Below are 8,104 nucleotides of genomic sequence, written 5' to 3' on the forward strand. Positions count from 1 at the left end.
CAGTATTCATCTGGCTGGCCCACTCAGTTCAGTTTCTAGACAATGGTCTCCCTACCAAGGGTATTAGTAGTGGTCCAATGCCATTGAACATTAACAGCAGACTGTTAAGATTCTCTCTCTTCTTACAGATGGTGTGGCACAAATGGGGGCAGAGGTGAAGAGGTCATGGTTCATCAGCAGAGAGTTACACAGTAGCAGGCCATCCCAATGCAGACAATGTGGACATAAATTGGCTCAACTGGCAACCCAATAGACCATTGTCCCAATAAAAGGTGCTGCTGCTGCTGCTGCTGCTCCTGGCAAAAGGCCCTGGGCAAGAAGTCCTTCTGAAGGCCTATGCCAGCCATAAAACCAGCCCTCCCTCAATTCTCTGGAGGGCTGAGAAAATTCAGTCCATTTTTATTTTCAAGCAAAACAATAATCCACTCTTCAGGCTTTAAATTCTAAGAACTTGTTTTCCCTTATATTTATTCCCACAAACACATGTAAGCATGTCCCAATGATGTTTTCTTTACAAAATATTTGTGAAGTTCTCCTGACAAAACCTGAGTAAAGAATCAATGGAAACTCACTACAAAACAGAAGAAGGTAGTGGACTCTCTTATATATTTGAACCCAAAGATATAAATAAAGAAAATATCTGGCTCAAAATAATAAAGGCTACCTGAACGCAAGTGTGCTAAACCTGGAATTCCGTAATGCCTAAAATTTCCTTGCTCTTTTCCATGAAGCTATCAAACTGTGTGGTCAGGTACATCTTGGTTCATTATGACGACTTTCCCCAGGCTCAAAAGCTATGAACACAAATGTTTCACTGGTACACTGGTTCAAACCATATGTAAAATTCAACCCAGAATTCCAGTTTCACCAAGAAACAAAATCATTTTTGGGTTTCTCATAGCTGTCTTTGGAGCAATTTCTTTCTCACACCTCGTCAGGAACCACACTTACTCATTGATTTTTCTCCAACATGCATTTTTATGACACCAGTATGAGTCACGTTAAAAGAGTCTACAACTTCACCTTTTCAGACATTCTGTACACAATGAGCTTGAAGACATTAGATTGACAACATGATTTTCCAGCTTAAATGAGAAATGTACTGTGTGGGAACACAGCTATCTTTGGGCACCAGTGTTTACATTGTTCTCTATCTTTTTATTTCCACTTACAAGTTACACTCAAGTTAAACAGGAAATTGGAGTGTAAATTCACATACGTAAAAACAGATGCACCACGTGTCTCATTTTGGGTACACTTTCCTAACTAAGCCCCCCAGAAGAAATTCCTGTTTCAAACAGCCGTTTTAGCATTTCTCCAGGACGTCTCAACTTTATTCTCAAATATCATCATAGTCATGCCACTCAAATCCACCACCTTCCAGGTAAGCAGTGGTCCTCTCTGACACTTCCAATTGCTCCAGTGTCTGCAGATACCAAGGTCGCAGACTCTGGAAATGTCTCTCTATATCTCTCCAGCCTCACTTTCATCCTTCAAGGGGCTCCGTTAAAACCACTGCTTCCTCACAGAGCCAAGGGTCCACAGTCAATTCCAATCTCAGGCGATTGTCTGTATGGAGTTTGCACATTCTCCCAGTGTCTGCTTGGGGCTCTGCCTAATTGAGTTCTTTGAGAAGGTGATCAAACAGATGGATGAGGGTAAAGCGGTTGATGTGGTGTATATGGATTTCAGTAAAGCATCTGATAGGTCTCCCGACAGTAGGCTATTGCAGAAAATACAGAGACATGGGATTGAGGGTGATTTAGCCATTTAGATTAGAAATTGGCTAGCTGCAAGAAGACAGAGGGTGGTGGTTGATGGGAAATGTTCTTCCTGGAGTTCAGTTACTAGTGGTGTACCGCAAGGATCTGTTTTCGGGCCACTGCTGTTTGTCATTTTTATAAATGACCTAGATGAGGGCATAGACGGATGGGTTAGTAAATCTGCAGGTGACACTGTAGTTGGTGCAGTCATGGACAGTGTGGAAGGATGTTGCAGCTTACAGAAGGACATAGATAAGCTGCAGAGCTGGGCTAAGAGATAGCAAGTGGCGTTTAATGCAGAAAAGGTACGAGGTGAATCATTTATGAAGGAGTAATATGAATACAGAGTACTGGGCTAATGGTAAGATTCTTGGTAATGTGGATGAGCAGAGAGATCTCGGTGTCCAAGTACACAGATCCCTGAAAGTTGTCACTCAGGTTGATAGGGTTGTTAAGGAGGTGTACAATGTGTAAGGTTTCATTGGTAGAGGGATTGAGTTTCAGAACCATGAGGTCATGTTGCAGCCACAGAGTTCTGGTCACCACATTATAGGAAGGATGTGGAAGCTTTGGAAAGGATGCAGAGAAGATTTACTCAGATGCTGACTGGTAAAGAGGGAAGGTTTTATGAGGAAAGACTTGACGTTGTTTTCATTAGAGAAGTAGGTTAAGAGGTGACTTAATACTGACATACAAGATGATCAGAGCATTAGATAGGCTCTCATTGTCCACCCTTTTTCCTCAGATGGTGATGGCTAGCACGAGGGACAACGCTTTAAATCAAGGGGTGATAGATATATGACAGATGTCAGAAGTAGTTTCTTTAGTCAGAGTGATAGGGGTGTAGAACGCCCTGCCTGCAACAGTAGTAGACTGGCCAACTTTAAGGGCATTTAAATGGTCATTGGAAAAACATATGAATGATAATGAAATAGTGTAGGTTAGATGAGCTTCAGATTGGTTTCACCAGTCACAGCAACATCAAGGACCCAAGGACCTGTACTGCACTGTAATGTTTTATGTTTCTCCCATGGTCCAAAGACGTGCAGATTAGATGAATTGGCCATTCTAAATTGCCCAATCAGGGGTGTGTGGTTTAGGTGTATTAGTCAGAGTAAATATAGGGGAATGGGTCTGGGTGGATTACTCTTCAGAGGGTTGGTGTGGACTTATTGGGCCAAAGGGCCTATTTCCACATTGTAGGGATTCTACGAATCTTTCTTGATCAAATACTTAGTCATCCATCCTAATATTGTTTTATGTGGCTTGGAAACCATAACTATAATGTTTCTTTGAAACACCTTAAGTATTTCAGTCTGTCAGAAGCACTATATAAATGCAAATGTCATAGAACACATTTGGAGGCAAGAGGGCAATGAACGGGATGGAGTGGTGCTGGCTGAACCCTGACAACCATGTATCATCTCAACTTGTCCCAACTAAGTCTGAGGCTTGTGGATAGCATTTCCTTTCTGATGCCAAATGAGTCTCTTAAATGTCCCACTTAAGGGCATCATCCAGGATTGCTGATAGAATACCTTCTCCACCTACCAATGGTAGACTATGAGAAATAAAAAAATACATGGTGGTGAATGTGGTGGACAATTAAACAACTCAATGGAGATGGAGGATCTACAAATATCCCCATCTTCAATGACAGAGGAGCCCAGCACATTCATGCAAACATTAAGGCTGAAGCATTCGCAACAATCTTCGGCCAGAACTGCCATGCAGGTGATCCACTGTGGCATCCTCCAGTGATCCCCAGCATCACAGATACGAGTCTTCAGCTAACTTCATTTACTCCCTGTGATATAAAAAAAACAGTTGGAGGCACTGGAGACTTGAGCAGAGTGACATCACTGGCATCTACCTGGCAATGTGGCAATTTACCCAAATATCTCCTGTACACAAAAAGCAGGACAAATCCAACTCAGCCAATTACTACCTCATCAGTCTGCTCGTGATCATCACTAATGTAATTGAAGGTGCCATCGACATTGCTACCAAGCAGCACCTGCTCAACACTAACCTGCTTAGTGACACCCAGTTGTGTTCTGCTAGGGCCACTCCTGACATCATTAGAGCTTTGGTTCAAACATGGACTGAAGAGCTAAATTCCAGTGGTAAAGTGGGAGTGACAACCTTTGACATCAAGGCTACATTTCACCGAATGTGGCATGAAGGAGCCCGAGGAAAAAACTGGAGTAAATGGGAATTGGGGCAAAAACTCTCCAATGATTGGAGTATTACCTGCCACAAAATAAGCTGCAGTAGCTGTTGAAGATCAATCATCTCAGCTTCAGTACATCCCTACAGGAAAATATTCTTCAGCTTCTTCGTTAATGATCTTCCCTCTATCATAGTGTCAAAAGACAGGATGTTCACTAATGATTGCACAATGTTCAGCACTTTTTGCACCCTAACCCTAACTCATTGCTTTATTCATTAAGGGGATTTGGGCATTGCTAGCTCAGCCAGCATTTGTTACTTATCCCTAGTTGCCCTGGAACTTCTTCAACCAATTGCAATTCTTGAGTGTACAGACACCACAAATCTGTTAGAGACCCACTTCCTATATTTTGACCTATTGACAGTGAAGAAATGGTGTAAAAACAATGACTGCAGATGCTGGAAACCAGATTCTGGATTAGTGGTGCTGGAAGAGCACAGTAGTTCAGGCAGCATCCAAGTAGCGAGATGACAGACCTTAAGGTTAGGATTACATGTGGCTTGAAGGGAACTTCAATTTGATGTCATTCTCATTCACCTGTGTTTGTGCTTCTAGATAGTAGCGGTCATAGAGTTATACAGCACGGAAAGAAGTGTGTTGGTCCAACTCATTCATGCCAACCACATATCCTAAACTGATCTAGTCCCATTTGCCAGCATTTGGCTCATACCCATTTAAATCCTTCCTGTACATAGACCCATCCAGAAGCCTTTTTAATGTTGTAATTGTACCCACCTCTACCACTTCCTCTATAGACAAAAAAAAACTGCAGATGCTGGAATCCAAAGCAGACAGGCAGGAGGCTGGAAGAACACAGCAAGCCGAGCTGCATCAGGAGATGGTACAAGTGGACATTTTGCGTGTAATCCTACTTCACCTCCTGATGTTGCCTGGCTTGCTTTGTTCTTCCAGCCTCCTGCCTGTCCACCACTTCTTCATTCAATACACCCACCACGCTCTGTGCGAATAAGTTGTCACTCAGGTCCCTTTTAAATCTTTCCGCTCTCACCTTAAACCTATGCCCTCTAGTTTTGGACTCGTGAAAAAAAAGACCTTGGTTATTCACCATATCCATGCCCCTCTACAGGTTTGGAAGACACTGTCTAAGGAGCCTTCTGTATCTTGTGATTCTGCTCCACAGCAACCTGATGAATGAGCAGTCCTCTGAAAGCTAGGCCTTTCAAATACACCTGTTGGACTAATAACCTGGTGTGTGATTATTAACTAAGGAGATTTAGTTACTGCTTTGCCTCTTGTGGATTGTATACACTGCTATCACTATGCATCATTGGTTGATTGACTGAATGGAAGTCTTAGAAGCACCCACTATATAGGTTCCAAGATCCTGGACAGACCCGCTGACTACATGGCAGACCTGTAACTAGAGAGAGACCTGTATTTCCCCTGACTAATGCACCTAAGCTACACATCCCTGAACACGATGGGCAATTTAACATGGCCAATTCACCTGAACTGCACATCTTTTGAATTGTGGGAGGACACCAGAGCACCCAGAGGAAACCCACACAGACATGTGAAGAATGTGCAAACTCCACAGAGTCAGTCAGCCGAGGTTGGAATCGAATCCGGGTCCCTGGCGCTGTGAGGCAGCAGTGCTAACCACTGAGCCATCAAGTATTTTGCAAACACTTATGTACTTGGATTTTATAACTGTATTTAACAAAAAAAAATCCTCTCCAAGACTGAAGTTTTTTTAAAATTTAAATCTTTAATCCTCAATTATTTTGTGACCATATTAAACACGTATAATTAAACAGGAACAGGCCATTTGGCCTAGGAACTCCATACCAGTGTTTATACTTAACACAATTTTCCTCCCACTTAAGTTCACTCGATCACAGAATCCTATTTATTTCAACCTCATTTTGTTACTTAGCTTTACCTGAAATGTGTGCGCTACTATTCAGCTCAGCAGTTCCATGTGGTAAGCGCTTTTCATAGCGCAACCATGTAAATCTAACTCAGCCTCGGCGTTTAGTCCTGACGGGTATTTGCTGATGCCTATCCTGGGCTACTCCACTACACCCTGCAGATATCCAGTCACATTTTCCGAACCCCTTCATAGTCTTAAAGACCTCTTTTAAATAGGTCACATCTCACGCCTCTCTTTTTTTCCTGACGAAGAGCGTTCAACGTTTTCTGATAAACTTTCAAAGCACTTTCTCCAGGGCTTGCTTATCGCCTTTGTAACATGGAGACTCGAATTGTAACACTTTACTCCGGTCTAACACGAATACAACTTCGCTGCTTTTGAAACGTATTGCCCCTAAATACTTCAAGTAAAAACATGTTTTTTTTTCACTCTGCCATATTTCCCAACGTGTGTGTGTTTTTTTAAAACACTGTAATTCTCCAATTATGTAACGCAACCGCATCTGTTCACCTTCGCTCGCCTGTTTAACAAGGGGAAGGAGACACGCACATTGGCTGCGATCTCGATCAGTCAGCGGGTCGGCACCATCTCATTGTCCGCTCCCTCTGTCAATCACATTCCCTTGTGTCCTATTCGTTCTGGGAAATGTCCATTAAAGCACCAAGCCGCCTTTGACGCGCCCAGAGCTCAGAAGGCGGAAGTGAGTTTATTAAAAAACAGATTAAAACTAACAAAAGCTTGCAAAAAAAAAATACAAACTAGCCCCGCATTACTGCAGCCTCAAACCTCTACTCTTTTTTTCACTTTGAAGTCACGACAATTGCAGTACGGGTTTCTGCCTTTAATGTCGGTTAAACTGGCAAAGTTGTCCTATAAATACGTCTTGACGCCACTGCAGGATTATCTGAAATTTCCCAAATCGAACTGTCAAGAGTATATCGTTTAACACATTTCCGTTTATAATTTCTTCCCATAATTTAGCAACCTAGCCTTGCTGATGTTTTCCTTAATCCAAAACGTACAAACCCAAATTGCTAGTTCCTCCATATTTTAATCACACAGACTGTAAAAGGATTCAAGTTTTCTAACATCGGCAAGAAGGAATCAGACTTGTTTTTAATAGTGCACTTGTTGACCTAAAGTAGCCCGATTGCATTTCAACCCTACACCCCCTCCCCCGAAAAAAATCAAAATCAACAACATTTTGTAAAAGAAACAAACTGAGTAAATCAAATTGCATGTGTCGGCAAAGATCCAAGTCCGGCATTAATTAAATTACCAACATTTGCAGAGGTGTTTATGGTAAAAACGAAACTAAAACTGCCAAAAAAAAACAGAAAGCTCGGCGCTTAAAAAAAAGTTGGAAACACTTTTAGTTTTCCTTTTGCAGCGCGGTTCGACGCTTTATGTTTCTTTCTTTTTAGACACAAAATGCTGACATTTCTCATGCACGTAAAAAATGTTGCAATACACAATAAACTACTTCCTGCTTTATGCATTTCGAATCTTTTGACAAAACCTGTTCGTTACCTCCAAATCCCCACTTCCAAAGATAAATGATCCCTGGTGTTTTCAAAGTGGCTGACAGCGGGATGGTCACGTCGAGAGAGGAAAAGGGGGTGGGGGGAAAAAAAGAAACACACAGACACGACCAAAGAGGCAAAACCCAAGCCCCCCGTCCTGCCAGTTGCAGAATTAGATCGAAAGTAAAAGAAGGCGGCGAAAGGCTGGAAATTCCAACCCCCCCCCCCCCTCGCGATTTGTTTTCGTGTTTGTGCCTTAACAATTTACAACATCGCCTGGGCGGGCCTCACTCGGCCGACTGCGGAAGTCTTCTGCAAACTTCCATTGGTCTGACGGGCAGCATCGGTTCATCACAAATTCATTTTCAGTTTTCACTTCCCCAGATCGTCAGTCCGGAGGGTGGACTGGGTCCCGGCCCGCAACGCGTCGGGGGTGGGCGCGGGGTAAGGGGGGGATTCTGGTGGCTAGAGATCGGCTGGGGCGGGGGGATCTGGTGCTCAGAGATCCGCTTGGGTGGGGGATCTGGTGCTTAGAGATCCGCTGGGGTGGGGGTCTGGTGGTCAGAAATCCGCTGGGGCGGGGGATCTGGTGCTCAGAGATCCGCTGGGGTGGGGGGATCTGGTGCTCAGAGATCCGCTGGGGTGGGGGGATCTGGTGCTCAGAGATCCGCTGGGGCGGGGGGATCTGGTG

At 43.5% G+C, this 8,104-nt stretch overlaps 1 protein-coding gene across 6 annotated transcripts in view; it reads right to left on the minus strand.

Moving 5' to 3' along the window:
• Positions 1-7,806, minus strand: part of irf2b (interferon regulatory factor 2b) — a 66,897-nt gene extending 59,091 nt beyond the window's left edge. For 4 of the 6 annotated variants that reach the window (XM_072595049.1, XM_072595020.1, XM_072595000.1 and 1 more), the window contains exon 1: positions 7,421-7,795. The gene's annotated coding sequence lies outside the window, so the exon portion shown is untranslated. Of the gene's footprint in view, positions 1-5,899; positions 6,377-7,420 lie in introns of those variants that run through there. The other 2 variants (XR_011964113.1, XM_072595010.1) reach the window with 2 other exon arrangements.
• Positions 7,807-8,104: the final 298 nt, after the last annotated feature.

Source organism: Chiloscyllium punctatum, chromosome 2, assembly GCF_047496795.1.
Source record: "Chiloscyllium punctatum isolate Juve2018m chromosome 2, sChiPun1.3, whole genome shotgun sequence".
Classification (NCBI taxonomy): Eukaryota; Metazoa; Chordata; class Chondrichthyes; order Orectolobiformes; family Hemiscylliidae; genus Chiloscyllium; species Chiloscyllium punctatum.